A 16,584-nucleotide genomic window follows, 5' to 3' on the forward strand; every position below is an offset into this window, starting at 1 on the left:
TTTTTTAAGCCCTTACTTACTCCTGCAGTAACCCACCCTCCCCCCTCACTCTCCCCTCCTCTCCCTTTCCCTCTGGTTCTTTTTTTGTTCCCCTTCCTAGCCCTCACCTGCACTGTAGCTGCTCTGTGGCTTATTCTTTTCCCCTCTCTCTCCTGCCATATTGCTCGCATTTCTCCACCCGCTGGTGTTCGTTTGTCTGTTTGTTTGTTCCAGATTCGTTGTTCCTTGCCGGCCAGAGGGCTGCCCATCCTCCACCCCTGAGCTTCCTTGCCTAGTCAACACTTTTTTTCACTGGAATGGCTGAGGGCAGCTCCCAGCGGGCCACTGCTGGGGCTTCTGTCCCTCTGGACCAGAGCTTTGGTCTCTCCCTCCATTGGAGTGGAGGAGTATGCCACTGCTGTGCATGTACTAGTAGGCTGCAAAAATGTCCTTTATGCTGTTCGGATGAGTTCGGTCCCATTTGTTTTCCTCAGCAGCCCTGCTTTGGCACATGATGTTGTGGTGTCTGTTGGGGGTGTTTTTTGCATTGTGATGCCCTTAGACACATCAGCAATTCAAGTGGTAGCCTCTAATGCCCCCACATTTCTCTCAGACAATGAGCTCATCAACTGCCTGAGCCCTCATGGCATGGCTACAGGGCTGGTCCATAGACTGCTACTTGGCAGCAAGATTCCTGAATTCCAGCATGTCCTGTCCTTTTAAAGGCAAATGGTCATGCTTCTTGACAGGGAGGGTCAGGGTTTGCCCCACTCCATGTCCTTCATGGTAGCATTATGAGGTCTGCTTCACTATTGGAGACATCTCGTGCTTTTGCTGTGGCAGCAGGTCCCATCTGGCTACCCAGTGCCTGAAGAAGAAGCCAGTCAAGGTGGAGCCAGCTGTAGCACACCCAGTGGTGGCTTATCTATCTCTGGCGCAGAAGCCTCATCGAGTGGTGGGGATGGGGATTCCTCCCAGCCACTACCAATTTCACTGGAGTGACTCCACAGTGGTGGACCTGGCCCATGCCATTCCTTCCCCCTGCCTCTATTCCCCCCTTGGGGAGGTTTTGCTGCCTCCTCCTGGGAAGGCAAGTCCTGGCAACAGAAGAGGTCTTCTAAGAAGGCCTCATCATCCCTTCATGACCTCCCCACCATTTTGAGGAAAGCAAAGATTAGTGAGCAGGACCCCCCCCCGTCTACCTACCTCCTCAGCATCCCCCCCCCCCCAAACTCTGTAGCGGTCAGAGGTGACCTGGGGGTAGGGGAGGTGGTGGGAGTGTCCAATGGCCCTCCCCCCACATCTCACTTCCTTGAGCCTAACGAAGTTGACATGGAGGTTGGGCTCTCTAAACTAGCCCCAAGCCAAGCAAGCAGCTCCAGGAGCAAGAGAGACCAGCCTAGGAGAGCACTGGTGGACCTGGTGGAATGCCAGAGCATCTGGTATGCCTCCTGGGTAAACTCAGTGCCCATCATATACTTGAGCTCTCCCAGTCTGGTGAGGGAGGTGTGTGTGGCGGGGCTGGAAATCTCAGGCATACACTATTTGGTTATGTCCCTGGAGACCCTGGCAGTGTGGGTGGTGGCCTCCAATGAACCCCCACACCTGCCAGACCAAGACTTCACCAAAGCGTTCAAGCACTATGGTGTCCTCACCAGCCCCAGGCACAGGCTGACCATGGGGAGTAGGGACCCCAGGCTCAGACATGTCCTGTCCTTTCACAGGCAGGCATTCATGCTCCTCACGGGTGGCACCCACACCCTGTCTCTCTCCATGAACTTTGTGGTGGATAGGAGGCCCTATGTGGTCTACCTCTCCCAGGGCGGGAATGCATAACGCTGCTGCAGTGGCAGCTCTCACCTGGCTGCCCAGTGCCCACTGGGACAGTCAGCTGGAGCACTGTCTGCTGCACCCGCACAGGAGGATGGTGTGTCCACCTCTGGCATGGGAGCCTCATCAAAGGGTGGGGTTGGGGGATCCTCCCAGCCCCCTCCACCCCTGCTCTATCCAGAGGGATCGACCCCTCTGATGTGAGCATGCCACCCAGGGGGGGCCTGGGATGTCCTCCCAGGTTTCTCCCCCCCTGTTGGGGCTGATGCCCTGCCTCCTGGAGAGGCTGGGGAATCCTCCTGGCCCCCTCCTGCCCCCTGGGACAGCTGGTACCCCGAGCGCTGGCACCCCACTGGGTGGGGTGACTATGTCCCACTCTCAGCCTCCCTCCACCCTCCCCCCACCTGATGGGGCTGCCCCCCCACCCAGTGCAGGGGTTTCACCTGGTGGAGGGGCTGGGACGTCATCCCAGTCCTCCCCATCCCAGTTCCACCCAGGGTGGCTAGCATCTGAGGTGCTGGAGCCCCGTCAGGTGGAACAACTGAGACCTCCCCTACACCTCCCTCCACCCCTGCCTCAGTCGAGGTGGTGGACCCAGAGGTGGCAAACCCCAAGCAGCCTGGTCCGCCCCCTTCGGGGGAAGTGCCACCTGCTCTCAAGAAAACCAAGAGCAAGAGGCAAAAGGGAGCTTCTAAAGGAGCCCCTGCCCCTTTGGGGGCTGCCTATGACAGTGCCGGGGAAAATGTAGCCAGGGAACCTGACCCCCACCCTGCCTGGCACCCCAGAAACCCCACCACCTCAGGCCATGACTGAGGGTGTCCCCAATAATGTCTGGCAACTCTTCACCCCCATCCCAGCTCGTGGGACTTGTGAGTGACAGGGCAGGGAGAGAGTGCCTGCCTCCCCAGCGTCAGGCACAGGAGACAGCAGAGGGGCCCGCCACCCCACTGCCCTCTCCCTTGCCCACTGAGGCTGATGAGGAGGAGATGGAGTGCCTGCCCTCTGAGCGCCACAAGTGGCCCCGGGAGCAGGACGACATTTGCCCCCAAAGAGGATGGGGATCGATCTCCTGGAGACGGTCCTCGACCCAGATACCGAGGGGGGCCTGCTAGGGAGCCTGGCTATTAAGGCCTCACTGGTAGGTCCCCTCCCAGAGTGAAACCCCGCCAGTTCTCAGTCAGCAACATCCAGCTCCTGCTGGAGAACGCCCCCTCGGTGGCCCCCAGCTACAGAGGCCTCCTCGACCTCTTAGAGCAGACCAAAGGCCAAAGGAATGTGGCAGAGAGTATCCGGCAATGGTGCCCAGACCCCGTGCGGTTTGTCTGCGCCACCAGTGACACGGCGAGGCTCATGCGCCAGGACCCAGGTATGCTTCAACATGCCTTCCAGCTTGAGAAGCTGGTGACCCAGGTGAGGGAGGTGTGGGGCTGAAGCAGATCCACAGAATAGGGTAGGACAAGGATAGGCCTTCCCCTGTCTCTGTGGTTTTGCCCTGCTCTATCACCTCCTTTCCCACCTGTACCCTGAATATCCTTCCTCTCTATTCTCCTGCTCATGGCAGTTACCACAATTGCCTCACTAAACACCAATGGCTGCAGGGACCCAGTAAAGCGGACTGCTGTCCCAGAGGGTTTGCAACAGAACCAACTGGCAATCTCCTTCCTCCAGGAGACGCACAGCAATGTGCACGTTCAAGCTTACTGGCATGCTGCCTGGAGAGGCCTCTTGTTTCTAAGCCATGGCACCAACCTCAATGCAGGAGTGGTGACCCTCCTGCCACCATAGCTGCAGTACGACTCGGCAGTGGCACAAGAGGTCATCCCCGCCCAACCATTCACATTACACTGGCACACCAGAGCTTGCTCCTCGTCAGCGTCTACATGCCCACTGAGGGGAGAGAGAAGGTAACCTTCTTAGAGACCCTGGGTGATCTCCTACATAATGCCAGTGAGAATGATGACCTGCTCCTCATGGGCAGGGATTTCAACTGCACCATCGATGTGCTGCTAGACTGGATGGGGCCAGAGCCACACCTGCCTTCAGCCCACTAGCTGCAGACCATGCTAGAGGCGGCGGATCTCGTTGACACCTGGCGGGTCCTCCACGCCGACATGCGCCAATGTACCTGGGTAAAGATGAGTGCCAGTGGGATCGCCATGGCCCACCTCGACCACCTCTACATCACCCAGCACCATCTGCCATTACTGCACAGCAGCCACATCCTCACATCAGGCCTCTCAGACCACACCCTGGTCTGCTGAGAACTGAGCCTGCCTGGCAGAGCACGCACGTGGGTCCCTTACTGGTGCCTCAACATCAGCCTGCTACAGGACACCCACTTCAGGGACTGCTTCGCCCATCTCTGGAGGAGCTGGGAGGCTGTGTGAGCAGACTACTCCTCCTGGCAGCTGTGGTGTGACATGGGGAAGATCCAGATTCAGGCATTCTGCCAGCAGTATTCCCAGCTGGCAGCAAGCGAGATCCTCCACTGCACCCAGGAGCTGGAGGAGGACATGGCGGAGCTTTAGGCAGCCATGCTCCATGCAGGCAATGAAGCAGCACTCCTCGAGAGCCTACGGTCCCACAACAAATGCCTGTGGGAGCTGGTGGAGGGCATGGCTCATGGTGTGAGGGTACATGCCCACTACCAGGAGCTGGCAGAGGCCAACACCCTGACCAGCTTCTTCTTTGGCCTGGAAAGGCAGCAGCCAGTGGCAGGTGAAGTGCGAGGGCATGCCATCACGTTCTATCGGGACTTGTTTGTGGCTGACCCCATTTGTCCAGAGGCTGCTCAGCAGCTGCAACCTGCTGCACCTCGGCACTTTGCAGGTCGAGGCCCTGGAGTGTGAACTCTCTCTGGCAGAGCTTGAGGCTGCTGTGGGAGGGCTTGCCTCGGCAGGGCCCCAGGCCTTGATGGACTGCCTGTGGAATTTTACAAAGCCTTCTGGCCCCTCCTTGGGCCCAGCCTCCTCCATGTCTTTCATGAGAGCCTCACCAACAGGACCCTGCCAACCAGCTGTCACCAGGCAGTGCTCACCTTGCTGCCCAAGAAGGGGGACCTCAGCTGCCTTAAGAATTGGTGGCATGTCTCCCTTCTGTGCATCAACTATAAGATCCTGGTGAAGGCACTGGTGAACTGTCTCTGCACTGTTGTGGCCTCCGTCATCAGGCCTGAGCAAAGCTACTGCGTGCCGGGCAGGACCATCCAGGACAACCTGTTTCTGCTGTGTGACCTGCTCATGGCTGCTGAGCATTTTGGCCTGGACATCGGCTTGGACCCGGAGAAGACCTTCGATCACGTCAACCACCGGTACCTGCTTGGCACCCTCGAGGCCTTTGGCTTTGGGCCACTTTTCACCGTGGCGCTCTGGGTCCTGTACCATGATGCCTCCGGCCTGCTCAAGGTGAATGGCGTGCTGTGCTCCCCATTCCCTGTGCGTTGCGGCATACGCCAGGGCTGCCCCCTGTCAGGCATGCTGTACGCCCTGGCCATTGAACCGCTGCTGCACACTCTGCAACGTCACCTGACCGGCCTAGCCCTGCCATCGGCACCGGGCCTGACCACCGGCCCCCCGATCCAGCTTACAGCGTACGCGGACGATGTGACCGTCTTCCTGGGCAGCCAGGAGGATGTGCGGGCCCTGGTGGACTGCCAACGCGCCTACGAGCTTACTGCGTCGGCCCGCATCAACTGGGGCAAGAGCGACACACTCCTCCTCGGGAAGTGGGCAGGCACACCACCTCCGGACCTGCCGGGAGGCCTCGCTTGGCGCCGGGAAGACCTCAAAGCCCTGGGAGTGTTCCTGGGGCCACCGGCCTTTGCAGCCCACAACTGGGAGGACCTGGCGGACAGAGTGGAGATCCGCCTTCAGCACTGGCGCTGGCACCTACCCACCCTCTCTTACCGCAGCCGGGTCCTCATCACCAACAACCTGGCAGCAGTGACCCTGTGACACTGCTGCATGGTGCTAGACTCTCCGCCGGAGCTACTGGAGTGATTGCAGTGGCTCCTGGTGGACTTCCTGTGGGACGGACACCACTGGCTCCCACGAGCTGCCCTCTACCTGCCTACCGGTGAGGGGGGCCAGGGCCTGATTAACCTGGCCAGCAGGGTGGCTGCCTACCGGCTGCAGGCCCTCCAGCAGCTCCTGTACGCCAAGGGCCACCTCCCACAGCGGCAGCTGGTGTGCCAATTCCTGCACCAAGTGGGGGACCTCAGCTTTGACTGGGAGCTGTTTCTGCTGGACCTCACCTTCCTGAATGGGGCAGTCCTTCCCCCATTCTACCACAGCATGGTGAGGGCCTGGCAGGCATCCTTCCATCTCTGTCCCCAGGCCAGGCACCTGTAGTTCCCACAACTTTTTCTGGAGCCCCTGGTCTACAGCCCGGCTCTGCAGCATGTCATGCCGAGCCTGCCTCCGCCTGCCTCGTGACAGCTCTCATCAAGGTACACACCACCCGCCTGGGGCACCTCCTGGACCCTGCTTGGTCGGACTGGCTGTCACCCAAAGCCCTGGCTGCCCAGCTGGCACTGCACTCCATCCACACCACGGGCCGGCTTCTGCGGGCCATTAGGGCCGCCCTCCCGACGAAAGCAGTGACCACCCTGGAAGGCTATCTCCAGGCACACCAGACCCTCCCCACCATGGATGCCTCAGACAACACCTTCCCACTGCTGCCCGTCATCCCAGTGGTACCCAGCGAGCTGGCTGAGCGGCCCAACACGCTGCTTAGGCTCCCTGTGCCCCCCAGCAGCAATACAGGCTGCCCTTTTGTCACCCTGCCCCGCAAGGGACTCTACATGTGGATGATGCACACCCGGCACACCCAGGTGCTGGCCAGCCGCCCTGACACCGTGTGGCAGCAGCATCTGGCACAGCCTGGGACCCCATCATGGCATACACTGTATAAGGCGCCCACCGCCAAGAAGACCAGCGACCTGCAATGGCGACTAGTGCACAGCATCCTGGCCACTGGCACCTTTGTGTGCCACCTGGACCCGGTGGCCTCAGCAGCCTGCCCCTTCTGCCCTGGGGTGCTGGAGGAGGACATTTTCCACGCTTTCCTCGACTGCCCCTGGATGCAGCCGCTCTTTGCCACCCTGGGAGAGCTGTTTCAGGCACTGGGCCAGGACTTCTCAAAGGGTGTCTACATCCACTCCTTCCCTTACCGGGTGACTGAGTGGGCCGTGGTCAGCCTGGCCAACTTCCTGCTGGGCCAGGCCAAGATGGCCACCCTGAAGAGCCAGCAAAACCAGTTCACCGGGACCGGGATGGTTGACGCCCTGCAGCTCTTCCAACTGCTGGTGCGGGCCCGCCTCTCGCTCGAGTTTGAGCATGCTATCCTCCGGCGGACTGTGTCCACCTTTGAGGAATGCTGGGCCCTCGAGGGGGCACTGTGCCGAGTCGAGGCGGGACGCCTGCTCCTTGTCCTGTGACACCTCCGGCTGTTCAAGTTGCAGACGTATCCAGCGGGCTGAGACCTCAGATTTTGTTCATGTGGGCCGACCCCTGATGCCCTAAGGCCCCCATGGGTGTCCAGAACTGTAAATATGTAAATAGTCCTTTTGTTTGTTGTGGTTTGTGTTTTTTAGTCTGAAGTGTACGGGCAGGCCTTGCAGGCCATGAGCCCAGGCCTTGTTCATGAGGCCCAGATCTTCGGGTCAACCTGTACATACTCTTTACTGGCCCTGATTTGTCACCCTCCCTGGAATAAATGCCTCTTAAAAGTCAAAAGAACAGAATAAGTGGCATCTGTATGCCATCTGTATTCCATTCCAAAGGAGGCGGGGGGGGTTGTCCTCTTCAGTCACTCTGTGAATATGGGTATTTTAATTAGGGGGTTGGGGGGGGGAGAGGGGTGTTTGTTTGTTTTTTAAGTTTTTGAATACCAAAGAATAAATTTCATTTTGAAAATTTCAATGGAAAATTATACTAGAATGATACTCTTACCAAGGTGGGGAGGGGAAAAAAAGTCTTTCTGACTTTCTAACTTCGAGAATTTTCACTTAGAAAAAAAAAAAGCATTTGGAAACAAATATGCTTACTCAGCTCTCCTTGGAGTTCCTTATGTCACATCCAAGGAAACACAACAGATTTTTAATGGTACAGGACACATCTGTATGAGATGCTTTACTGCTCAGTAGAGCTAATTACAGCGCAGTAAGCATCCACATCCAAAAATATGAGTAGCAAATTTACTGAAGATTAGTAACTGTGCAGTAGCGTGTGTGTAGACACCTGCACCAAGTTAACTCTCGGTCAGCTGGACAGAAGTGGGTGAGAGATTGCTCCCTGCCCCCAGGAGCTGCCTGCTTCAGGGGCACCAGAATCCAGGCAGGGACAATGTCCCTATGCCCCAGCAGCAGAAAGCTCCCAGCCCCCATTCCCGAATCACAATAGCTCGCTGCTAACTGGCACATCAGGAGCAGGGACCTGCCCATCCCCTACAACTCTTTCCAAGTCCTTTGCCCTCAGTCAGGGAGCTGGGGCAAAGACCTCTCTGCTGCCAGGGCAAGAGGACATCGTCCCCGCCTGGGTTCCAGTAGTGGAACCCACCCTGGCAGCAGGCAGCACCCTGGGGCAGGGAGCCTAGAGCTCCCCCTGGATGCTTCAGGGGGCTGGTGCAGAGCCAGAGGGGGTGGGAGCAGACTGCTGCCAGGAGCAGCAGATCTGCTTCTGCATTCCTGCTCATGTAGATGCCTGCCCAGGATAGATAAACCTACCCTGGAGCAAATGCATGTGTAGCTATGCCCACAGAATCTGAATCTGAAGCCTTGAACATCTGAAAGAGGAAAGGCAAAATGAATAGACATTGCTTTGTTTATGCTAATGTAACTGAAGTGTTGCAACAGACTGTTTCAGTTCCTTATCAGATAAAAAGTGGCTGCTTGCCTGGGGGACCCAGTCCATATTAAGCAAGCACTCTTATTGCTGAACTTAATCTGGACTAGGGAAGGCATGTCTAACGTGTTTTACTTGGCCAATGGTAACTACTGCTGGAGCTGCTAGACTTTTCTTGAGATCTGCTTGCAAGGTATCTCAAGGAAAAGATAGCAATATGATAGCAAAGATAGCCCAATTCAGAAGCTGCCTCTTGCTGTTACTTCTAACATGCAAGAGGAGAATAGCAACTGAGCATCAGTCTTAAAAAGAATATAATTTCTTACTGCTTTCCAATCACTTTTGTTGGTTTTCCTATATATAGAAGCCTTAGGTAGTTAAGCACAAAATAGTTAAGTCTACCAGTGCAGTTGTTCCATATATTTGGTATTAGACATTCCCAGCTTTTTCAAAGAGTTCAGATTCCTTGCTAAAACTGTTTGCGCAGTGGTCACTATTTTTTTCAGCATAGTAACACAACATCAGCTTAAACAGTGGTTCATATTTCATGTCTTTCAACACATTTTAGAAAACTAGTGCTCGTAATAACTGCTTAAGCTGAGTTAATGTTTCACATGGCAAGAGTTATATTAGTAAAAACAAATTCCGCCAAGAGCAAATAATGTACAACTGTTTCTAATACTAACACAAATGCCTGACCCCCCTTTCCCCCTCCGCATTGCTGACCTTGGGTATGATTTGTCCATGATGTCATCACATAGCAGGAACTTGCAACAGGTGGAGTGAAAATTGCCTCATTCAAAAAAGGGTATGAAATAAATTAATATCTGATTCTAAAAGAGATATTTTACCCTGAAAGAACAATTTTAGCTGATGAAATGTCACTTACTAGGGTTTTTTTTTCAAACGGGAGGAGTATTTGAGAAAAAATACTGGCTCTATAATAAAATGCTGTCTTTTCAATTTGGTATGTGAAATGTATATTTAATATATTCTTATGTGCTGTATTTACTTGAACCCAAGACAAGTTTTACCTCCCTCCAATCAACATGGATAGGGGAGATCCTTACCTTGGATTCCAGTACTGGCTGGGGTAGGCAGCTGCTGTAACCCCAGCTCCAGGCCCTGGATGAAGCCATAGCCATGCCATTTTCTGTACTGGGCCAGGATGACTTGCGCTGCAAATGAGGGAGTGCACAGTCGGGGGAGCACAGAGAAGACGTGCAGTGTGCAGCTCAGGGGGACCATGGGAGAGACCATGCAGCCTGCCTCACAGATGCCTGCCCACCCTGCTTCTTCCCTTCTGCTCTGGCTCCATTCCTGACCTGACCCTGACTTAGCCTGGCCTAGAACTGCTGCTGCTTCTGCCTGACAGAGCCGAGGTGGGCAGGGTTGGGGCCAGGGCTGGGGCCACCACTGCTGACTGCCTTGGAGCCAGAGCAGTGGGGCAACAGGAGGGAGCAGAGGATCGGGGTAGGGTAGGCAAGTGGCCATTAGAGGCAGGCATAGAGGGAGCATAGGATGAGGGTCTGGCCACCTGCCCCCCACCACTGCTTTCCCTACCATAGTGGTATGGGAAATGCATTTAAGATGACCCCTATTAATTAAATTCCAGACACAGGAAGTTATTTTAAAAATAGAATTTTCCTTATATCAAATTAATTATTGGGGGTTGGGGTCATCTTAAATTTGAAGTCATCTTGGATTCTGGTAAGTATAGTAAATTCTAAAATGCCACATAATTGTGTGTGTGCACGTGTGTATGTATTTGTGAGAGAGTAACGATTTATATAAACATGTTACCTACTCTTGGCCTAAGTGGATGGGGCCTGACAGGTTGTTTTGCTTAAGAGAAGAAATTAATGACAGAATCAAGAATCTTCATATTTCTATTTATTTGCATATGATGTACAAAGTCCTATTTCCCCTAATGCAACAAATCCATCAACACAGGATTTTCTTCACTTATAGCACCAAGTCCCTTTCAGCCCTCAGATCAAACCATGCTCTCTAGATGTTTTTCATGTCCCTGCCCCAGTTCTTTTTCTATGTCCTTGACTTTCTTGATGTTCTCACTGGTTTTCTAGTCTCACCCCCTCTTCCATAGATCCGCTTCACCCATAACACAATAGCCAACAGAATCTCTTTATCTATATGTAGGCCCTTTTTTAAGTTGATTTGCCTGTGTTTGGGATGGAGGATGCTGCTGAATTGGGTACCTGGTTCTGGGAAGGAGCTTAAAGGCATCTTACAATTACCTTAAAGTAAGAGTGTTTACACACAGTTCATAACATTACTTTCCATTTCTAGCTGACGGGGCCTTTTTTCCAGAATGGGTTTCTATACAGTGCAGCTGGCTCCATTTTTCCAAACAGACAAGAAGCATTACACATAAGGAGGGCAAACACGAATCAAGGATTGGCTACTCCGATTTCCTCATTCATCAGACATGATGTGTGACTACATTTTGTTGACTAGGAATATTGGACCACAGCTGGGAACCTTATTATTTAGTATGTTTTACAATCACAGGGCTTATTTTTTTTTCATCACCCCTATAATATAGAGTATAGAAAATCAATATATAGCAGAAAGAATGGTAGGTTGAGTGAACATATTGTTACAGCCTTACTGCCAGCTATTATGTAGGATTGGGCATGGGTCTCTTGGAGTTACAGGGAGAAGGATTTGATTGATTTCAGTCACTACTGTGTTTACCTGGAGAATCTGAGGCCAATCAAAATTTCAGTTTTAAGGAATATCTATTTGTGTTTGGGTATGCAAAATGTCTAGGGCCAACCTTGATCAATAGAACCAAGTCCATGAGTGAGAATGACACTTAAGTTATAACTCCACTGATCATACTGGCATTTTTTACTTGAAAAGACTTTTTAATCTTAAAGTAAACAAACATTCAGAAGTCTGCGCAATGCATATAGTTTACAATCCAGTTCAAGTAATTTAAATCTGACTGCATTGTGTTTTATAAACAGTACTTTTTATTATTTGAAGGAGAAATGTATGACAGAATATGTAATACACAAAGAAATGAGTGTGGGTGGTGTAGAGGAACTGAAGTTATTTAAATGATTAAGTCATGTTAAACTCTAGACAATTCATCTTAATTGGATGGCTTTCTTCACCAGTGTATCCTCTTATCTTTTGTTCATATTTCTGGTTTGGCTGGGCGCACAGCCAAAACATTTTTACAAATAATGGCTGCTTCTCTCAGCTGATATTTGTAGCTTGAGCCATTGTCCTATTTTCTTTTTACCTGGAAAAATGACATAAAATCAATTCCTATAAAGCTTCTTTTGGATTTCTCTCACAAAAGCACTATTTTCAGTTCTTTGCCAAACATGCCTGCAGCAACATATGTACAGAAGACATGGTGTAAGCCCCTCCTTTTCTCATTGCAGAATCTCTTTGACTGGTAACACTCCATCACAAAAGAGGCTAAATGGGCTAAGATCTAGTCTGCACTCCTGGTGGGGGCACTTTGGGGAGCTCAGTGTGCGCATGCTTTGCTGTAAATAGTTGTCATGAATAGTTTCTTAAGTAAGACTGTTTCTTAAGTTTCTGAAGATGCCCTTGTCCCTAAAGGGGGAAATGGTGGTTTGGATCTGGCAGCCAGCTGCACTAATTAATTGGTTTCCTATAACATTGTTTCATTTGATTGGGTGAATGTTAGTCCCAGGGTGGATACTATAGCTTTGTATGAGTTTTATGGCAAGTGTGGCTGACTGTGCCAAAAGAGGAGGGAGAGCAGTAGAGCCAGGGAAGACAGAGTAGAGTCCAAGGGAGGACAGTGGCATAAACACTGACTGCTGTTTTGGAACAGACTTGGCTGTTGTGCTGTTTGGGACATCAGCACTCTGACCCTTGCCCTCTGCCCCATTTTGAAGAGGAAAACACATACATCTTTCCCAGGAGTGAACTAAGTAGGAGCATTCTGAGATGAGGATGCTATGGATTGCTGCTACAGTTGGCTTCATGGGGTCTTTCAGGAGAGGGAGACTGAATAAGGCTTCTTGTTAGGGTGTCCCAAGGCAAAGCTTCTCCTTGAAAGCAGTGTTGATCCATGACAGGTAGCAACAATGGTGGGATCCCACAGTGCCTATCCAAAACCATAGGTGAGGATTCAACATACATGCAGGTCTGTAAGAGGAGGGTTGCAGACCTCTGCCACCAGGGAGATGTAACTAACTGTTGGCATGGCAGAAAGTCCCAGGTAATTGGACTGGTTGTACAGAGCAATCAAGCTCAAACCAACTACAAAACTGGTAACAGGGGAGGAGCCTAACCTGTCAGCATGGGAGGGCAACACTGCTTGTGACTGCTAGTAGTTGGAGAAGCATCTACCTTCATCACAATGTTTGCTCTGTGACACTGAGCTGGAGCAATAGTGATTGATCCTGAAGGAAAGGGAGCTTCAGTTAGAGATGTTGAAGATGAAGCTGAAGTATAAAGATCACCAGAGACAGAGAGAGCTTGAGCTGGAGATGAAGACACTAAGGAGTTCTAGGGCTCCAGATATGGGCTCAGTGGGTGTTTCTGGTTTTCAGGGCATCATTGGGTTTCTGGATCACCCTGGCCAGCCATAATCCAGAAGTCTACCTGGCCTCAATGGCTTTAATGCTACTGTTGAGTCCTGGGGTTCCTGGGGAGGATGGGAGTTCCTGTTACACAGGGGCCACCTTGTCCAAAAGGTCCAAAAAAAGAACTTGCTTATGCCCCAGATGGCCTTAAATGAATTAAGGGTGAAAATGGTCATCCTATATTAAATAGGATTTCCAATCTGAAAGGTTCCCCAACCTTAGCAGGTTCCGTAGGAACTACAGACTTGCTAATCTTGCAGAGTCCACCAGGGCTACCAGATCCAAAAGATAACTTGGGATCAAGTTCCTAAGGGCAAGAAGGAACTCTCTGAGCTGGGGTGCTATGAATCACTAGGGAAGCCAGGGACAGAGGGACTGAGCATGAGCTTGTGCTTATTTGCTCATCTTCTTATACATGGCTTCTATCCTTATACCATGGCACCCTTCAAAGGGTTTTGAGACACCCCTGGGTGCCCTGACAACCTAGTTGAGAATCACTGCTCTATCCTAGTCAGAATGAGGCCCTTCTGCCTCCAAAAGATTTTAACAAACATAAATCCAAAGATCTCAAGGAGAAGAGTCTCTGGTAGTGGAAACCCTACTTGCTGACATGTAATAGGAATCTAAGGGCATGCACACATGTGATAGACCTCTGTTCTGATGCATGCTAATTACGATGTGTTGGAGCAGACTCAATTAATTGAGTCTGCTGGAACCTGCTAATTACCATGCTCCAGCAGCCTCCACATCACATGTATTCAGTATTCCCACATTTCAAAATGGCGCCAGGGGCACTTTAACTAGAGCTCATCAAACAAGCTTTAGTTAAAGCACCTCTGCTGCCATTTTGAAGCATGGGATGTCGAGTACAGAATACACGTGACCTGCGGGAGCTTTAATTAGATTGCTCCCCTCCCGAGCATGTGTATAGATGCCCTAAGATATTAAAACTTTGATTTAATTTTAGAACCTGTGCTGGAGCTGACCACTTTGCTTGGAAGGAGGGATAACTTTGTTTGCATATTAATCATGGTACTTTGGCAGAGAAATTACTTTTTAGATATGCTGACTAGTGAAAATTAACTGATTCTTCAATTGAAATAAAAGGGTGTTTCCATATTTCACAAGTGCCTGCCTGCTCTGATTCCACACTCCTAATGAAGATTTAAAAGGAAACAGATAAACCGTGGGCAATAGAACTTACATGCATAGAATCATAGAAAATGTGGGCTGGGAGAGACCTCAGGAGATCATCTAGTCCAAAGCTCAAAGCAGGACAATCCCCAGCTAGATCATCCCAACCAAGGCTTTGTCTAGCCAGGTATTAAAAACTTCCAAGGTTAAAGTTTCCACAACCTCTCTGGATAACCTGTTCCAGTGCTTTACTTTCTAGTGAGAAAGTTTTTAATACTATCTAAATTAAACATCCCTTACTGTAACTTGAGACTATTTCTCCTTTTTCTGTCCTTGGCCACCAGTGAGAATAGTTTAGGTCCATCCTCTTTGTATCCATACTTCAGGTAATAGAAGCCTGCTATTAAATCCCCTCTCAGTCTTCTCTTCTCCAGTCTAAATAAGCCCAGCTCCCTCACCTTCTTCTCTGAAGTCATGTGTTTCAGCCCTCTAACCATTTTCATTGTCTTCTACTGGACTGTCTCCAATTTGTCTACACCCTTTCTATCATGAGGGGCCCAACATACAACACAGTACTCCAGATGTGGCCTCACCAGTGCTGAACAGAAGGGAATCACTTTGCTTGATCTGCTGGCAACACTCCTACGGCATCCCAGTGTGCCGTTAATCTTCAGAACAAGGGCACACTGTTGGCTCATATTCATTCAGCTTATCATCCACTGTAACCCCCAGGTCTTTTTCTGCAGAGCTGCTGCTTAGCCAATCAGCCCCCAGTCTGTACCAGTGCATGGGATTGTTTTGTCCTAAGTGCAGGACTTTGCATTCATCCTTAATGAAGTGCATGAGATTTCAGTTGGTCCAATCCTCTAATTTATTGAGGTATTTCTGAATTCTAGCCTTAACCTCCAGTTTATTTACTAATCCCCACCACTTGATATCCTCTGCAAACTTGCTGAGCACGCACTCCATCCCATCTTCCAGGTCACTGATGAAGATATTGAATAAAGCTGGATCCAGGACCAACCCCTGTGGCACTCCACTTGATACTGGCTGCCAGATAGACATTGAGCTATTGATTACCATCCATTGATTCCAATAACCCAGCCAGTTTTCTATCTACCTTACAATCCATTAATTCAACCTATACTTCCTTAGCTTGCTTGCAAGAATGTTGTGGGAAACTATGTCAAAAGCCTTGCTACAGTCAAGGAATATCATGTCTACTGCTCCTCCCACATCCACAAAGCCAGTAATCTCATCCTAGAAGGTAAGCAGGTTGGTCAAGTATGACTTGCTCTTGTTGAATTCATACTGACTGTTCTTGATCAGCTTCTCCTCCACGTGCTTAGAAATGGTGCTTGAGGACCTGCTGTATGATTTTTCCAGGGACTGAGGTAAGGCTAACCAGTCTGTAGTTTCCCTGATTCTCCTTTTCTTAAAGATGGATATTATATTTGCCCTTTCCAATCACTAAAGATCTCTCCCAATTGCCACACATTTTTAAAGATAATGGCCAGAGGCTCTTCACTCATAATTCCCTCATCACCCTCAAGTGCACCTGTGGTGGGGACATTGCCATGAGTAAAAACTTACCTGAGAGATGGGAGCCAAGAGAAGTGTGGAGCTGGTGGGATACCGCCGGGGACTGAAAGCGTGGCAAGAGAAGGGCTGCTGCAAAAGAACATGCTGCACCAGGACCAAAAGGAGAGAAGCTGCAGCAGGCTGCAGGAGAGCCAATGAAGGCACTTGCACTGACATGGACCCACTTTATGGCAGCGTGCCAATGCCAGTTTGCTGACCAGCCCCCTGGAGAGGGAATAAAAAACCCACTAGATGACAATTGCAGAGGCCTGGAAGTAGGTCCTCTGGAAGGTTCAGTGTGGCCAGGATCTATCTATAGCCCTGATGAGGGCACGTGGTGGCAGCCCCAGGAGGGGGCATGCCAAGACAACATGAGCTCAGCAGAGCCTAAGTCCTTACCTGGGACAGAGCCCTGGATCCCAGACACAGCCAGCCAGGAGTGGAATAGCAGCGAGCTTGGGGAGAGAGAGAGAGAGAGAGAAGAAGAACCTTAGTCTACTGTGAGTCCAAACTGGAGAGAGAAGGGAGTGTAACTGTAAGCAAGGTAACCAGGGATGAGTAAAATTAAAGGTTTGGCTAACGTGAGGCCCGAAGCCAGATGGTACACCATCCAAACGGGA

At 51.1% G+C, this 16,584-nt stretch overlaps 1 long non-coding RNA gene across 1 annotated transcript in view; it reads right to left on the minus strand.

Annotated features, from left to right (window-relative positions):
* Nucleotides 1-11,647: 11,647 nt before the first annotated feature.
* LOC132249946 (uncharacterized) overlaps nt 11,648-16,584 on the minus strand; it is a 66,810-nt gene continuing 61,873 nt past the window's right edge. Inside the window, exons 2-4 of the long non-coding RNA XR_009461489.1 lie at nt 16,364-16,419; nt 15,977-16,189; nt 11,648-11,925 (exon numbers count right to left, since the gene is read on the minus strand). This is a non-coding gene — a long non-coding RNA (uncharacterized LOC132249946). The remainder of the gene's footprint in view (nt 11,926-15,976; nt 16,190-16,363; nt 16,420-16,584) is intronic.

This window comes from Alligator mississippiensis, chromosome 1 (assembly GCF_030867095.1).
Source record: "Alligator mississippiensis isolate rAllMis1 chromosome 1, rAllMis1, whole genome shotgun sequence".
Taxonomy (NCBI): Eukaryota; Metazoa; Chordata; order Crocodylia; family Alligatoridae; genus Alligator; species Alligator mississippiensis.